This window comes from Polyodon spathula, chromosome 1 (assembly GCF_017654505.1).
Source record: "Polyodon spathula isolate WHYD16114869_AA chromosome 1, ASM1765450v1, whole genome shotgun sequence".
NCBI lineage: Eukaryota > Metazoa > Chordata > Actinopteri > Acipenseriformes > Polyodontidae > Polyodon > Polyodon spathula.
The window spans coordinates 19,238,190-19,257,650 of NC_054534.1; positions in this window are offsets into that span (position 1 = coordinate 19,238,190).

Genomic DNA, 19,461 nt, shown 5'->3' on the forward strand with positions numbered 1-19,461 from the left:
ATTATTAGAGCGTCAGCACATGAAGTTTTCCCTTTAACTCATATTAATAAGTTGACACTACAGGCTACAAAATGATTGGACATTATGAGACCATACAGTATTATCCTTTTTTTTGATAAAATACTGTTAATTGAATGAATACATAATTCATGTCACCACAGTGTCCCTGTCATATAAAACCAAGCAAATTCTACTATAATAATAATAATAATAATAATAATGTCAATGTATACTGTACATAAACTAATCATAGTGTAATCTTGCACTGTAAAAAATGTAGAACAGGAAGGATTTGTGGAGTGTATATTAGTAGGGGAGACAAAACAAGATGGCTGACTCCGTAGTCACAAGACATTTTGGAAAACAGAAGAGCATAACTACTAACACCTCATTTGCTTCCTAACAGCTTATTTGCTAACCTAATTATCTAATGTTTATTAAACTATCGATTGACTGTTCTGTACATACAATGGCTTCCATGTGCTTTTTCTTGGTACTGCGTCAAATCGAGTGGTAACTCGAGGCAACTCAAACTTCATCGTGAAGATCCTGCAGTGCTGCTTTAACTGTAAAATTAATACTTTCTGTTTACAGCAGAGTGCGGCAGAGAGCTTTTAAGGACTTGATGCTGGACTATATGTGCATTCATAAAATAATACTTAATAATAGTTTTTTTTTTTTTTTAACTGATACATATATATATTTTAGGAATCATTTAATGAACGATCTAAATTTGTTTAAGTTTCACCCCTATTGGATAAAATATATATATATATATATATATATATATATATATATATATATATATATATATATATATATATATATATATATATATAAAGAAGAAAAAAAGCAAGTTCCTGCTTGGGTTAAATGTATGTTTATAAATGCTCGGTGGCTTCTAATCAAGCTGAGTGTGTTTCTCTTGTGCTCTCTTTGCTGTGTCAGGCCTGCATCATCAGGACTAGAATGCATTCTCTGGGTTTTTGGGTCAGCCATTGGTACAACATCTTGATGTAGGTCATGGTCATCAACGTTTTTGTTATGTTATGGACATACCTGTGGCACTGTATACCTAGTCCATTCCTTTTACTCCCATATCACAATATATTCACTCACACAACTTTATTGGCAGTGTTTTCCCTGCATGTCCTTCTAATCACCTGTGTTCTAATAAAAAAAGGATACCAGAAACTTCATCTTTTTTTTCGTATAAAGGATTAGTCAGATAGCATCTACCAATGCCTCAGTGTTCTGACGTCAGTTTTTTTTATTATTATTATTATTAATTAGCATGGTAGAAAGAGCCTGTTATAACATCATAAGAAGTCAACTGATACACAATCCAAAGTTGAAAAATATTAAAATGTTTCCTGCCCCATACAAGATCCGGCCATGTATTGTAAATCATTATTGCCATAAATACAAAATACACTTACAATCTCGCAGTGATAGCTGTATACTTTTTAAACCACATTAGTATACAGAAGAAAAGACAAAAAAACAGTTACATTAGACACCGGCAGTCGATTTAAAACTAAAATGGCATTTGTTATATCACAAGCCCTCTATTAAAGGTATCAACAATACTGAGGAAGACAGGGCCTACCTTGATTAGGTTACATGTCATTTTTGGGCGAAATCCCCCAGTGCCTTTAGTATTTTAAAGCATCCCTCTAACCTCAGGTTAGCATATTTGCCAGTGAATCTCCATGGAAACCCCGGCTAGCTCATTCAAGAGGGAACTCCAGTCTGTGTGTGGGTGGAAATGTACTGGCTTTCAGAAAGCTCACAACACAATTAAGGTCAATGTGGAGACATTTCATTTTCTTTCGTTTTCTTTTTTAAAAGAAAGAAAAAAGGGGAGGATTATTTTTTTTGTTGGGAAAGTAACTAAAACTGCATCATTCTAATCAATGGTGCAACTTTCCCTCCGGGGGTTCAATAAATACTTAAACAACCCTTTATATATTGATCAGACTCCAGTAATACGAGCACAAGCATAATAAATCATTTTTATGAGATACTTAAGTCTATAGGTTTTATTCACTGAGAACCCTAGGCTTGTAATCATTCCCTCCAACTGAATATCTCTCCCTACAGTATAGGATATCCTCATGTATCATCATATAACTAACATTTGAGTAAGCAATAAAATCTGAAATAAATTACTATTAGATTACTTTAACAAATACAGTCGTAGTTAAAGGCGGAGGTTATTTTTTATTTTACTGATACTTTATATCCTAGCATGGACTTTTCACTATATGAAGCATTTTGTCATGATTAACCTGTATGTCACAGCCACACCTATACAAAAAGCTATCTGAGGGCAGGCTTATCATTTTCCACAGAATCTACCCATTGGGTCACAATGAGAAAAGAAGATTGCATACAAATTATACCTTAGTGAGACTGTGGGTTTATTGAATCAATCTACAGCAAATCTAAGCACACATGCAAGGATATGTGCAAAGTGATTTGCGGCTACAAAACACTCATATTGCTGCCAAAAAAAAATGTGTTTAGCTGGTAAAAGTGGGACTAGCAGTCACTAAATGTAAACAATGTTTTTTTCACCTGGCGTTCTGCACCAGCTATCAAATGAGCACTTTGCCATCATTAGTCCATTTAATTATATTGAAATGTATTCAAATGAAGGCAAGAGCATGTTATTGGGCTGGAATCTGGAATATTAACCGGGTGCGGCGATGCTTGGCTCTTGTTGAGGACAGGCAGGAAAACCTTCGGAGGAGAAGGGCAAGACTGAGAAGACCTTGCATATTCAAACCCAGGATTTGTTTGTTTGTCCTCTCTGCTTGCCTCTCCAGCAGTATTAGCTGTGACGTGGATGGCGTTCCTCCTCCTGTTCCTGTTGCAATCCTGTGTTGCGTTGCGTGTTTCTCTTTTGTTCACTGCCGCAGGTCCTGCCACGTTTTCATCGCCTGGTGCAAAATAAGTGCCTGTCCGCTAGGCAATGTGGATTTTGCAACTGCAATTGTTTGCACTACACCTATCCTTAGATCAGCCCCATAGTGTTTTATGCTGGGAGTGCAACGTTATCACCACCAACTTATTTCAAGAGAAGTACATTAAAACAATAATAACATGCAATTAATAATGAAGCAAAAACAATTGTGATTGAAAAATAATGTTGCAAGTTTTTTTCTTCTGTTCTAGATTTGTAGCCTTAGTTTGTAGCTGTTATGCATTTAAGAAATGACCAATACAGTTCATGAAACCATGTTGGCAATGAGTAAAAAACAAAAATCACTGTACTGCACAAAGTGCTTTGTTCACTAAAATAACTAATTTATATTACTCGTTGAATCAGACCATTTCAAAAAAAGCAATTTCAACTCTGGTTCAGGCAGATAACTGAAACTTGCCAAGATTTCATACCATTACACATGAAATGATGTCTGAAATACCAGCTCTTTGATTGTGAAGGCAATGGTATGCTCCGAGGAAAGAGCTTACATTCGTGGAATGACATCTGACAGCACGAACCATGTAACACCTAACCCTACTGTCCACATTTTGTGCAGTTACATCACCATTTAACTGCATCACATTCTTATTCCAACTGGCTCCCTAAAGCAGGGGTTCCCAAACTATTTTTGCTGTGCCCCCTTCAGAGATTTTGTTTTTCCTGTCCCCCCTCCCCTTTCTAGTAAAGAGTAGAATATTTACTGCTATTTCTGGCATTATTTGTTTTGTAGTTAATTCACTGGGGTAAAGTAAGTCCCAACTTATGCTTTACTCCTGGGATATTTTTCTATTTTAACGTGTTTCGTGTTGTAAGGTCTCGCTGTAAAAGAAGGCACACACAGGGGCCACACCACCCTGCTGCTATGCTGTCTGCCTGATTTCAGTGCAATATAATGGCTTTTATTACTTTTTGAAAAACGAACAAATATCTGAATGAGTATTTAAATGATGAGTGAATATCCGAATATGAAAATCCTGTGTTCATCCCGGCACTAATTAAAACCCTCCGCCGCTGCACTTTCAAATGAAGGAGGACTGGGTGATAGAGTAGCTGAGCTACGACAGGTCTGGAACGTCACACGTTCTGTAGACAGGGATTGGTCAGATATAACAGGTGGTTGGTCAGTACGTTGTCCATATTAGGACATCTTTGTACATCAGGCAAAAAGGAGTTATTATGTGCCCACTCCTTTGAAAACTTCTCCTCCCTCCACTGAAACTCCCTCCTCTGTCCTCTAAAACTCCCTCCTCCCTCTGTCATGCTCCATGCTCCCTCCACCCTCTCACATCATTTTTACTGGTCTGAAGAGATCAGCCAATAAAGAACTATTTCCAACTTTTTCACGTTTTCATCGGTTAGATTACATGCCAGTCATATTACCCAGGAGGCCAGGTAATAATAATAATAATAATATCTAAAGCTAAATAATTCTCCTTTTCGTGAGGTAATGTTTGCAATTGTACATTTCAACGCAAGCAAAGCAAGCCAAAAAAAAACATGTTAAAAAATACACATATCTGTTTAAAAAATATGCGCCTATCCATCCATCCATCTATCTATCTATCTATCTATCTATCTATCTATCTATCTATCTATCTATCTATCTATCTATCTATATAAGCAATAAGGCATGACAGGGTGTGGCTGTACTCTAATATCCACACTCCCCGGGTGCATTTTAAGTAACGAGGTGAAGCCGAATGGCTTTAACTGCCCGGGGCGTGTGGATATTAGAGAATATCTCACACGTTGAAGTGCCTTATTGAGCTTGGAAAATGGATCAACCAAGATTACAAAAAAAAAAAAAAAAAAAAAAAAAAAATGTAAAAACATGTTTAATTAACAAAAAAGTCATTTTTATTAAATATACTTCCACCATTGAAACTGTAGTTTCGAAGAATTTACAAGCCCTTTTTTAAGTATTTCATTCTGAACAGTAGGGAGAGCTGCAGGAAGCGATTTCGAGCAGCATGGTGTTTGATCATTGCTGTCCTTGCTGTTGTCTGAGGAAGTGCAGGACAGAGTGTGGCTCCACTGTTTGCGATCACTTGAAGGTGGTGCCCAGTAATTTCTATGGCTTCCCTCACACCTGTGACCAGTGACAGACATTATTTGTCATGTTTTAAGCCTTGCTTCACTAAGGAGGTGCACTACTTTGGACCTAATGCTATGGTTCGTGTACCATTGACTCAGTCTGGCTAGTTTGCTTAGTTTTTGCATCATGGTGGACAGATAATTTACTTCCATGGGCTCCCTTGAATACCACACTGCTTAAGAATCTAGGTACGTTTGTTGTTGACGTCTAAGATGTAAATAAAAACTCTGGGCGTCGGCTTCAGGGATTTTACGAATGTATTCTTTCAAACTTAGTACAGGGCAGAGAGGATTTCTGAGGATGGAACAATTGAAACCTCTGATTTTTTCTTTATTTGATTCAATATAATTCTTGTGATTCTTGGTTTGTTCATTAAATTTTAAAGTGAAATATTCCTGGCCGTTTTCGTCATGGAAAAGCACAAACGAGTCTGCTTTTCAATTACGTCTGGCCATATTTAGATGTACATTAAACCAAACCTTTCTCACAAGACCTGCAGTAATGTCATGTGACAGTGCTGGGGAGGTTTTTCATTTTTGTAAATCGTGCTTTGTGATCCGTGGAGTAGTGACAGGAGGTATCCATGCCAGATTTGCAATACCGCTTAACAGTGGCAACAAAGATGTAGTTTGCATTTTGAAATACTCAATCATTTATCAAATTCACTTTGAGGCTTGTAGGGTCACATAGCCTGAGACTGAATACTCCCGCCCCTCTGAGCTACGGACAGTGACATAAAACTCCCGTAGCAAATTATTTAGATCAGGCAGCGGAATCACTCTGAAATCAATATTTAATGATTTTTGTTTTAGCCTATCAAATAGCACATCCGATGCGCAGGAAGTGGTCCTTTGTGTATTTTTTCTGTCTTTTCTTTTTCTATGTCCAGAAGCTGTGCTTCAGTAAGTTCAAGATGTCTAGTACTAGAAGTCACCACTTGCATTAGTGTCCGATTCAGACTCATACAAAATCTCATCCAAAGTTTGGTTTCCCAAAAGATCAAAACTGACATCTCATCAGTCATCTTTATTGCGAATTTAACAGATACTTTCAATATCTCATGTACACTTCGATTTCCCAAAAGTTCTACATTTACGTAAATCTCGTCTGTCATGTTTATTGCAATAAATTCCAATGTGTCTACCATTTCTGTTTTTAAATTCTAGTGGTATGAACATTTGTTTGAAAAAAAGTGCTGATTGATATGCTGTAATATCAACACTCCCATGTGACCTGTTTTGACCAATCAGGATAGAGTATTTAAAATACCCATATATATATATATATATATATATATATATATATATATATATATATATATATATATATATATAGTGCCTATAGAAAGTCTACACCCCCTTTTAAAATTCATAGTTTGGAATTAAAATGCTTTTTTTTCCCTTTATCTACACATCCCACCCCACAACTTCCAAGTGAAAAAAATATTCTAGAAATTTGTAGAAACTTAATTAAAAATAAAAACTGAAATAGCTTGGTTGGAGAATGTCCATCCTCCTTGTAATAACAATCCTAAATTAACTCAGGTGTATCCAATCGCTTCAAAATCACACACCAAGTTAAGTGGGATCCAACTGTGTTAAATTGTAGTGATTCATATGATTTCAGGATAAATTCAGCAGTTCCTGTAGGTTCCCTCTGCTGGATAGTGCATTTCAAAGCAAAGACTCACCCATGAGCACCAAGGTGCTTTCAAAAGAACTCCGGGACAAAGTTGTTGAAAGGCACAGATCAGAAGATGGGTATAAAAAAATACCAAAGGCCTTGAATATCCCTTGGAGCATGGTCAAGATGATTATTAAGAAGTGGAAGGTGTATGGCACCACCAAGACCCTGCCTAGATCAGGCCGTCCAGAAGTTCCTAGGGGCAGAGCACAATTGGCCGAGCGCTGCCTGGGTAAGGAGGGCTTAGGTCATCAGGGGAATCCACGGCTCACCGCGCAGCGGCAACCCCTGTGGCCAATGGTCGGCCTGTGATTCTGCAATGGAGCCTCCAGATCTGTGTTGTTCTCTGGCACTGTAGGTCTGGTGCCCTTCTGTAGATCCGCCAGGCAAAAAATTTGGAGTAGGCGTGCTCCAACCTCCATTCCATGAGTCGGCAGAGGGGTTGCGAGCAGTGAGCCAAGGATACAGACAATAATTGGGCATACCAAATTGGGGAGAAAAACAGGGATAAAAGGGGTTGGAGATGACTAAATTTATAAAAAAAAAAGTATGCATGTGACAATATCCCAAGAACTCCACAAATCTGGCCTGTATGGTAGGGTGGCAAGAAGGAAGCCATTAGTCAAGAAAGCCCGCCTTGAATCCTTTTTGAAGTATGAAAAAAAAAACTCAGGAGATTCTGCAGCCATTTGGCAAAAAGTTTTGTGGTCTGACGATACTAAAATTTAACTTTTTTACCTAAATACAAAGCTTTATGTTTGGCACAAACACAACACAGCACATCACCCAAAGAACACCATCCCTACTGTGAAGCATCATGGTGGCAGCATCATGTTATGGGGATGTTTCTCATCGGCAGGGACTGGGGCACTTGTCAGGTTAGAAGGGAAAATGAATGGAGCGAAGTCCTTAAGGAAAACCTGCTGCCCCTCTGCAAGAAAGCTGAAACTGGGACGGAAGTTCATCTTTCAGCATGACAACAACCCAAAGCACACAGAAGCAAAAAGAAGAATGGTCAAATATTGCCAAATCTAGGTGTGCAATATTGGTAGAGACCTAACCCAACAGACTCACAGCTGTAATTGCTGCCAAGGGTGCTTCAGGGGGGTGGAGACTTATCCAATTATGATTTTTCAGTTTTGTATTTTTAATATATAATTTTTTTTTTTCAAAAAAACTTTTTTCCCCTTAACAGTGTGGAGTATGGGGTGTAGATATGTGGGAAAAAAATCCTCATTTAAATGCATGAAACTCTCATGCACTGACACAACAAAATGTGAAAAAAGTGCAAGTGGGTGTAGACTTTCTATCTAGCTATCTATCTATCTATCTATCTATCTATCTATCTATCTATCTATCTATCTATCTATATATATATATATATATATATATATATATATATATATATATATATATATATATATATATATATGTTGCCACTCAAGTAATAATTGTGTTAAACATCATGACTGGTGAGATGGGTAGAAAACAACTGGTGCTCTGAACTATCCCTAAAAGCACTGTTAATTAACTAATACGGTAATTTTGTTCTGCGGTTCTCAATGTTTCCACTTGTCAGCTGTTGGCGTCCCCCTAACATGGTCTGAAGATTGCATGCGCCTTAGCAACGGTCTTAAGGACCACATCCCTGGTTCTAAACAAACCAACATAGCGTCGCCAGCTGGTGTGCTCAGAGCCGGCGTAACCATGTAGGCACAACAGGCGGGCAGCTAGGGCGGCACATTGAAGGGGGCGGCAAAAACGGTACGTAATTACATTTTATACTTCATATTGCTTTAGTCGTAAAACGTACAACATCTTAGATCACTGTTTCTTGTTTTGCAAACTTTTCGCTAATGTTACAGAACCATGTCATGAGCAGTGGTGTAGTCCTAAATCTGGAAGTACGAGAACGCGGGGGAGGCGGAGGATCATGCCAGTGCGAAATCTGGTCTCTCCTGGGAACAGGCTCATGCTTGTTGAGCCCGTTACTAAGGAAAGGACGCCCTGAAGTTCCTTGCATATGCAAATTGGGCGGGCATTATTGGATTTTATTTACAGTAGTACCCCAGAGTTATGAGCCCCAAATTGACCGGTCTACCAAACACCCCACTTCAACTGGAAGTGTGCAATCACTCAACTATGAGTGCAATGCAACCACATAGGCGCTCCTATAATCGGTATGCTGGTCAAGAAGGCGGCAAAATTACTTTACCAAACAAATATATTCAGAAAGATGAGGCAGATTTCAAAGCAAGTATAGGCAATTCTATTGGAACATTTTAGTTTTAAACAAAACACAGACTTTGTCAGATTTACGAACAACCTACATTCCCAAGGTTTTCGTAACTCTGAGGTTCTAATATAATTACTATTATTATTATAACTATTATTTGTATAAAAGGACGTTGCTAATACAGGATATTCAAAACATTTTACCAATTTTGTATCTCTGAAATTCTCAGATGACTGTCCTGGAAATCGCTAGATTTGTAGCTAGTTGCTTTTGACAACAAATCTCACCATGTCAACCCTTAAAATCACTAGATTTAGCGAGAAATTCGCGAAATTGGCAACACTGCTTGAAAAAAAAAAAAAATAAATAAAATTTCCGCACGGCTTATTATTGCCTTGACACAACAAGGAAAAGAGATTGCTTAATCGGTGCTATGAACTGAAATTAGAGCGGTTATGTGCCATTTAAACATTTTCATAACATATCGGTAAAGATTATTTAATTCTAGTATCTGCCTATAGAAAGAAGTACGAGAGGATTTGCTCTTTAATATTATATGATCACTAAATTACACGTTGGATACCCATTTTATAGTAGTTAAAGAATGCAGTACAATACTGTACAAATAAGGTACAGTGAAAATACGTTGTGTTTGAAGTAACCTGTATCAATTGTTATTCATAACTCTAAGCTCCTAAATGTTGGTAGAATCCATTGATCATAAATATTGTCATTGTAGATCTGACAGTAAATGTCACTACCCTTTGTAACTACAGTAATGATTGTATAGTTGTATATAGTTTTGGGACGAGGTAAAAAAAAAAAAAAAACACAAGAAAACATTACAATAAGATAGACAACAAATAAAAAATTAATCTAGAAGAAAATGCAAATAGATAAACTGCCCTTAAGTCACCATTCTGAACTGCAAGATGTTAAATGTGGTACCAGTATTTAGTTATTGGAATAAAATTCTGAACAACTGTTACAAAGGAGGAAGCACACAATGACTCCTTTGTGCTTGATGTACGAAGGTGTCCTAATATGGACACCATAGGTCAGATTAAACATGATCCCTGCCTGGGTAGTTTATTGAATATCAACGTACCAATGTTGCACACCTACATTTGGCAATATTTGACCATTCTTCCTTACAAAACTGTTCAAGCTCTGTCAAGTTCCTTGGGAAGCACTGATGGACAGCAGTCTTCAAGTCATGCCACAAATTTTCGATTGGATTTAGGTGAGGGCTCTGACTGGGCCACTCAAGGACATTTACCTTTTTGTTCCTTAGCCACTCCGGTGTAGCTTTGGCTGTATGCTTTGGGTCGTTTTCATGCTGAAAGGCGAACTTCCGTCCCAGTTTCAGCTTTCTTGCAGAGGGCAGAAGGTTTTCCTCAAGGACTTCTCTGTACTTTGCTCCATTCATTTCCCTTTCTATCCTGACAGTGCCCCAGTCCCTGCCGATGAGAAACATCCCCATAACATGATGCTGCCACCATGATGCTTCACAGTAGGGATGGTGTTCTTTGGGTGGTGCTCTGTGCTGGGTTTGCGCCAAACATAACACTTTGCATTTAGGCCAAAAAGTTCAATTTTAGTTTAGTCAGATCACAAAACTTTTTGCCACATGGCTACAGAATCTCCTGAGTGTTTTCTTTTGCATACTTCAAACAGGATTCAAGGTGGGCTTTCTTGAGTAATGGCTTGCTTCTTGCCACCCTACCATACAGGCCAGATTTGTGGAGTGCTTGGGATATTGTTGTGACCTGCACACTTTGACCAGTCTTGGCCATAAAAGTCTGTAGCTCTTGCAAAGTTGCCATTGGCCTCTTGTTAGCCTCTCTGATCAGTCTCCTTCTTGCTTGGTCATCCAGTTTGGAGGGATGGTCTGATCTAGGCAGGGTCTTGGTGGTGCCATACATCTTCCACTTCTTAATAATCATCTTGACCATGCTCCAAGGGATATTCAAGGCCTTTGGTATTTTTTTATACCCATCTTCTGATCTGTGCCTTTCAACAACTTTGTCCCAGAGTTCTTTTGAAAGAACCTTGGTGTTCATGGTTGAGTTTTTGCTTTGAAATGTACTACCCAGCAGAGGGAACCTACTGAATTTATCCTGAAATCATATGAATAACTATAATTTAACACATGTGGAGGCCACTGCACCTGGTAGTGACTTAAGGGGCTAATTACTTATGCATCCAGTAAATTTCATTTTGGACATTTTCTTTGCAAGTTTTGCTGACATTTAACCTCCTCCTAATACAACAGTTAAAAGGGCTATACAGTAGTAATTGTTTCTGCACTTGTAAAACCAAGACTATTGCTTATCGCTCCTACAGGCTGAATGATGAATTACTTTCAGACAGGGCGGGGGTTACATGCAGAATTGAGTTATGGTAATTGGTAATTGACTTTGGAGTTTGCCATCCACTACTTGTCTGTAGAAATAAATAGCTTTTTAATAGCTTTGCTACTTCAGTAATAAAGACAGGTTTCTAAATTTAGGTCAGTGATAAATTAAGTGTGACTTCTGAAATGAAAGTAATGCTTAAAACATTTAAATACATTTACCACAGAAACCTGGTAAATCTGCTTCAATTACTAAAAAAAACAATTCTAGTAAACTAGCAGTGCAAAAGAATGAGATAATGCTGACAAAAATGCAGATTTGCAATTGTCTATATTGGCTTTGCTCTCTATTTTTATAAATAAGCCTGTGCTGTCCAAACTGAAAAGAGAAATACATAAAATAAACGAATAAATAAATAGCATGAGCAAGTTTGGACCTGAGTTGTGCAGCTTTATGAACAACTACAACAAAGACTAGCAGGTGTGGCTTTTAAATTGTTAAATTCTTTCCCCATGAAAAAAAAAAAAAAGATCTCTGCGGCCTCATTGAGGGGGTGTTCCTGGTGATACCTATTATAAACCCCGTAATCACACACAAAGACATAAGCCCGATATACGGTCCTTGCAAGAGAACCGACTCTTGTACAGCGGTATCAGCGCTATGCTTTAGTGCAAGAGGTCCCGGGTTTGCATCTGCCCTCCGTTACTATATGTAGTGATGCAATTATTAATGCGATCTATATATAATAAAAACAATCAAGTTAAGATGCAAACAAAATTATCAAGTAAAAAAAGGCAAACCGATTAAAGAAACCAATCCTTTATCGTAAAAGTATGTTTCGTCAACATTGACTACTATATTGTAGTAGATCCCAGGTGGATAAGAAACATAATGCCTGCAATTGAAGAATAAAATAAAGTAGAATATTTTACAAGAGACATGATAAAAACATATGCTATGTCATTAGTCGTGTTAAAAAGGAAATGCATTTTGGCATTTCATAATAACAGAGTCTTTTCAATTAAATTATTATTCATTTAGGAAATGCTTATTTATTTGGGTAAGACAGTATACTGTATCCTCAAAGTTACAAACGGACTGGTCAACAAAACAAATTACTGCTAATGCTTTTCAATGTAAACTCACTAATAACTTAATGTGAATAAAGCAGACCTAATTTTATAAATGAACAATACATACTGTAGAATACATTATAAAATGTTTAACACGGGCAGAGCATTTATTACTGTGTGTAATGTTGTTATCGTTCAATTTGGTTCATAAATTATTCACACTGTTATTTAGAATGCTGTTTTGGCTATTTATCTAATTCTATTCTTAACCACAGCAGATTAAAAAAAAAAAAATCATACTGTCTTTTAGTTGATAACCTTCGTCAAAGGAATGTGCACTGATACTTTTTCTTGTGCATTCATCAAATAGACACACTAAGTGCACATGAGACATTTGTTAACAGAAAATACTGTTTTTCATAGCAATTACTGAATTTAGACTGCATCAGTGTAGACCCTTAGAGTTTTGATTTGTAGTGCATTCAATTATAATTCTATTAGAGAGTACATCTATGTCATCTAACTTGATGGATAAGACTGTTGATGAGAACATTTCTTGCCAGAGTCTGGAAAGCTATTTAATCCACATACTAATTTAAAATAGTGGGCCACAGTGTATGATATCTGTGGCCATTGCAATCAGTATATCAATTTAAATGTTCCAATTCACAAACATTGTATGCTGCCATTGTATGCTGCATGATGATTTAGTATCACTGAGGGTGTCTCACTGTTTGTCCTGGAGAGGCTGTATCAATATTTAATGAGCTCTGGAGTGGATCCAGATTAACTGGGCTGAGATCAGGCAGAGCGCAGATGTGCTATCGATCGGTGAAGATCCAGGGACACCATAAAAAATGAGTCATGGTATCTGGCTCCACCCCCCCTGAAAAGGTTAGAGAACTGTCCTATATGTAATTGTTAATAAATACAAGTTCAGAAATAATAGGCCCATAAGGCCCTTTACCTTAATGTCCTAATTAAAACCAGAAAAAGTGAACATATTATCTCTGTTTTGGCCTCTTGCACTGCATACAGAATTTATTTTAAGATGTTGCTGTTAAAGTACAAGGCTCTGAATGGATTAGCACCTATTTATTTGCAGGTGTTACTAACCCTGTATCTTCCAAACCATACTCAGATCAAAGGATGTGGCTCTGCTGGTTATTCCTAGGGTCAGCAAAAGCAAAATAGGAGGGAGGGCTTTTTCTTGTAGAGCACCTAAATTATGGAATGCTCTGCCTTCATTTGTCAGGGAAGCTGGGACCATTACAGTTTAAGTCAAGACTAAAAACACACTTTTATAAAATGTCTTTCTTTTCTTATGTTATTTAAATGGTCTGATTGTGGCAGTTGTATGTGTGACATACTATAAATGTATTGTAGTTTTTTTTTCTGCTTTGTGTTGTACAGTGTTTTGTATAAAAAAAAAAAAAAAAAAAAAAAAAAAAAACACTATATAAATGCAATAAATAAATAAATAAATACTGCATAACAAATAACCATCACAAAATGTTTTGGAATGTATTCATTTTTGTTCATTTTATATAGCAAAGGTTATCTGAAGTTTAGCACTATACAAATATAGTTATATGGCCTGATAAAAAAAAAAACAGTTAACAACAGCACTAATACACTTGTTAGACTTCCAAGCCAGAATTATTATTGCTGGGATTCTTCTTCTTTCCGCCAAAATTTGCTTGAAAACTGACGAAATTTTGGTATGATGGTAGATTCTTATGGGAAGGTGGTAAATGTTAATTGAACAAATGTTGTAGGTCACATGGTTTGACGGCCATATTGGATTGAAAAAAAACAACATTTTGCCTAAATGTAAAAATTCATCTTTCAAAAACCACTTATTGCAGAGTGCTGAAAGTTGGTATACTTTTGAGGGATAGTCCAAGATTAACTGGTGTTCGTAAGAAGCTGATAGGTTGAGTGGTATGGTGGCCATGCTGCATGATGTCAAAATTGCATGGTACAGACATCATAATCACAAACTACAAAGATCTTCTCTCAAACCGCTAGTCTGATTGAACCAAAAAAATTAGCACCCATGATCCTAGTATGATTGTCTTTAAGATTTGGTCAAGGGAAGCTTCTACAATAAAAAACAATAGCGGCCACGTTGGATGCTATTATCAACATCCAAAACTGGCTTACAAAAACCTTTGTCTGTACCGCTAATCCGATTGAACCAAAAATGAACACACATGATCTTAGTATGGTTGTCTCTAAACATTGTTCAAGGGAAGTTCCTTCAATGAAAAACATGGCAGCCACATTGGATGACATCATCAACATACAAAACTGGCTTATAACTCCTTATAGAGTGCAGATGGAGTCATGGTTACTATGAAATACATATAGTAACCCATGTATGCGCTATAAAAAAAATGTCATTGCCCGTAACTTCTGATATTTCCTAAAGGTCAAATGTAAAACTGGCTTATAACTCATTATACAGTGCAGATAGGGTCATGGTTACTATATAATAATGGCATTCTGCACTATTTGCTAAAGTATTTGGTACTGGTACTGGCATTCTAAACTGTTTGATAAAGTTTTTGGTACAGGTACTAGTACTGGAAGCCGTAAAGTTGCTGGCAACTCTAGATATTATTATTATTCTTCCATCAACTTCAAATTGCTCCTGTTCGCACTGTTGCACTCCTGCTACATTTTTTGGAAAAACCTTTCAAAATCTTCTTCTTGGGAACCGGTGAACCGATTCGTCTGAAACTTTGCATATGTCATCAGCCGTCAAACCCGCTTCAAGTTTGCAAAAAAGAAGTTGCTGCGATAAATTTTATTATCAAAATGTCTGCCACCAAATTCACCAAAACGCGCCCAAGCATCAAACTGCTTCTGTTTGCAAACTGTTTAACCAACTAACTCATAACATTGTAGGAATCATCCTGGGCCCAATATAATTAAAAAATGGCAAAATTGTATTCTTTTGCAAAACAAGATGGGGGTCAGACCTACATTTTCTTCTTAAATTTAAAACCGCTTCAGTTGAAAAATGGTTTATTTGATTAACTCCAAAGTTTACAAGCATCATTCCTGTGTCAATGCAATTTACTTTTTCAGAAATGGTGTTTGTGCATAAACCAATATGGCCACATGATGCATTTCTAAAAACCTTTCAAAATCTTTGGTCAAATATAACATTAGCTTATAACGCTTTACAAAGTGCAGATAGGTTAATGGTTACTACAGAACACAGATAGGAGTCCATATATGCTCTATCCAAAAATGACCTTGCCTGTGACCTTTGACCTCTCTAAGGTCAAATGTAAAACTAGCTTATAACTTCTTACACTACACATATAGTTATGATTACTATACAACACATTTAGGAACCCATATATGCACTATTCAAAAATTAACTTAATTGTGGCCTTTGACCTCTCCTTGAGGTTAAATATAAAATTAGCTTATAACTCCTTACAGTGTGTAGATAGGGTCATGGTTACAGTGGTGTTTAAATTATGAAGCATTGTAAGATAATGAACTAATGCAGAATTTTGAATTGAAACGGCTCCATAAAACTGATCTGTTGCTGGCACTTGTGCTGCAAAATGCTTGCCAAAATGTTCAGCTGGTACTTAGCTTAGAGGCTGTAAAACTGCCTGGCAGTTCGAGTTCTAGTTGTTTTTACCTGTAACAGAGACATTTACATTTTTTCTGTTAACAACATCCTGCTCTACTGTTACCATTCTACTCCAATATGGCAGCACTAGGCTTCACAGTCCACAGTTAACAAACTGTTGCAAAAGTGGCAGGGAGATTCTCCTATATCGCCCATATAATGAAGAGCAGTTAAAAGCAGCAGGTTCTTCATCAGATGAAAACATATCTTTGTGTCACTCTAGAACTAATTAATGTGAAAGGGCATTCTGTAGAAAAACAAATGCCTATAGCCATAGTATGGAAGTCATGTGGATGACTTAAACATAATCTGTCCCTTTTTTAAATTACCTCCATGTTGAAAAATGGATAGATACAATTACTGCGATTTACTGGTAAAACAAGAAAGAACAGTCAAAGATAGGAAACTAGAAATAGGGATTGGATGGGAATCAAGTGAATGTAATGAATGTAATTTCATGAAAAGAAACAGTTAGAAATAAGCATACATGTTAATGTGTTTTTTTTTACTGAAATACAGTTACTATTTTAAGCAATATAAATGGCTCCATAATCCCTTTCCACAAAGCAATTTTAGAGAACTCTTTCAAATGTGTTTAATTTAGTTATTTCTTGGCAAGCTATAATATTGTTCTTAAAGTCTAAACTTCCTGAGAAAAAAAAAAAGGATTTTGCTTAATTTGATTGTCTGCTCTCAACATTAAAAGATCAGGGAGACACTTACAAACAAATTGCTAATTCCAGTTTCAATAACGCCAGGATACTCTGGAGCCATTGCTGCGTGAAATGAAGTTCTGTACAGTGGTTCTTAGCTTTCCTTGTCCTCTTGGGTTCACTCAGCGGTGCACTCCGAATAAATGCTCAGCTAATGATGAAATCTACAGGGAAAGAGTCAATAATACCTACTTGACACTGGGTTTTTAAACAAGGGTTTGTCTCAGTAATATAATAAAATAAATATTAGTGATTTAACCTGTGAGGATCTCCTGTCTGTCATAATCAAAGTTAGAATGCCACAGTTATATGTAACTCTCAACTACAGAATTCCCATTGATACTTGTATCTCACAACAGTACTAGTATCGCTACCATAAATTACAAGAAAAAAAAAACCTCAATGACTTTAAAATCTCCTTCACATTCATATTACCACATAGGAAATGCGGTTTTCTATATATATCTATTGTATGTACTATACCTCTCTACACTTGTAACATCTGTAGTTTTCAATTATGCTAAGAACATCTAAATTTGAACATAAGAGCATAAGAACATAAGAACATTTACACACTAGTGAAAGCCTTTCGGCCTAAAAGAGCTTGCTTTCTAAGGCATGTTCTCCTGCTCAGTGCTGTTTCTAGCGGGTTATGCCATTTCCATCCAAATAAACAAAGTATTTGTTTCATCAACAGATGTTTTTCTGAGCTAAAAGTTAAACCAAGCAGTTTTAAATATTTATTGCAGGAAGGTTATATGAGACATCTGTTGCTTTAGCAGAGTGGTGGGAACTGCGGGTTCGTAGAGGGGATGGATTAGACAGGTTTTAATGTACCTGTCTAATTACAATTCTCTTGATCACATGGTGTAAATAGATACCTCATTTGCTGAACTAAACTCAATTAAAGTGGGTAGCCAAAGGCAATAAAGATACAATACCCCATTGTTGCAGCGTTACCTTGGGTGAAAAAGTATATGCCTGTCATCCATTGCCCACTGAGGAATGAAAACTTGGTAAAATATAAATGAATACGATTAGTTTTGGGGCAAATCTATACAGCTTAATGCCAGCCCTCCTTTAAAGAGTTTGTTGGATGAGTCTAGCCTACAATACACTGCAGCTCAATGCATTATTTCACCTGGGCTTGTATGGCAGAGTGAAAAAAGCTGTTATTTTAATTTCCTTTGAACAGCTGTTCACAGATAAGACAGCTCTGAATGTTTTTACAAGTAACAGCACAGTAACTATTCTCTTATCTTGATATTGTACAAACCAAAACCATCAGTCTTACAGGTAAATACAGTGTATTAAAATCTAATAATGTGGAAGGAAGATCTACAAGCAATCTTGCATCTTTTTTTTTTTTTTTTTTTAAATCCAGTCCAACTGAGACCTTAAAGTTGTAAGAAAAATCAAATTACAAACTTTTTCTTCCTTGAACCTTCTGTCTTTTTTATTTTGTTTGCAGTGTAACTGTGTTTAGTTGATGATACAGTTGAGGTGAGTTCAGAGACTGCCCTTTGTGCTTTTAGCCTGCAGATGTGATGACATCGCACATGTTTATTGGAAGAGCCCAGTTCAGTTTTATAGATTTTTTTTTTTATTTAAGATGCCTTGAGTTATAAGAAACAGGATGTTTAGAAAACTAACTACATCAGTTTACTCTGCACTTGACTGATGGGTATTTTACTGGGCACCTTTTTGTTAACAAATAGATTGCTGGAATGTTAATGCATGTTTTTCATTATTTGTTAATAAACCCATTTCACTGATATAAAAATAGTTCTGATAGTATTCTGTAAAAATGTAAAGAAAAAATTAAAGAAATCTTTAGTACAAGACTTAAGAGAAATTTGAGCAACCATGTATCACTCTAACTTACAGTGAATGCTTTATGATTTATTATAAAAGTATAAAAGCACTCTACCAGATAAAAATGATGCAGTACAGCCTTTTAACAGCCCTGTAGCTGTGTCTCTAAAGGTAAGAGCAGATATGTCCTGATGTCTGATGGATTTCATTTATGAAAGTATAATGTTAATAACTGCAGCCCTCCAGAGTTGAAGATTCAGAATAACTTTGCAGCCAGAACAGCTTTAAAAGCGAGTGTATTTGTATTGAAAATGCATGACAGCTTTCTAGCTGTGCATCCCTGACTCTATAAGTATTAGATTTTTTTATACTTCTATGACAAATACAGTGAGCTCTATTACAAATCATGTATAAATGACGATTACATATTGACCAATAGCTAGGGCTCTTTGTTTTCATTTTTTTTGTTCAGCCGACTCTGTTCAATAAAACTTTTGTGAACGTGTTGATTGTGAAACAAGTTTACTTTAGTTTTTTCTCCTGTAACTTGATTGAGACTGTGATTCTATTTCACTGATTATGTAAAAAAAAAAAAAAAAAAAAAAAAAAGAAGCATCTCCATATTTTTAATTCAAACTGAACGCAAACAGCAAGTGAAGTTAAATTAATTTAAACCGTAAGAGGAAACTATTATTTGCAAAACAGGTTAGAACATTTTTGCAAGTAGTCTTTAAGATCTTAAATCCAGGAAATGCAATTGAACTGAACTCGCTTTTTGTATTCGGCTTGAATTAAAAATAATGAGCTGCCTTTTCTTTTTTACATAATCATTGAAACAG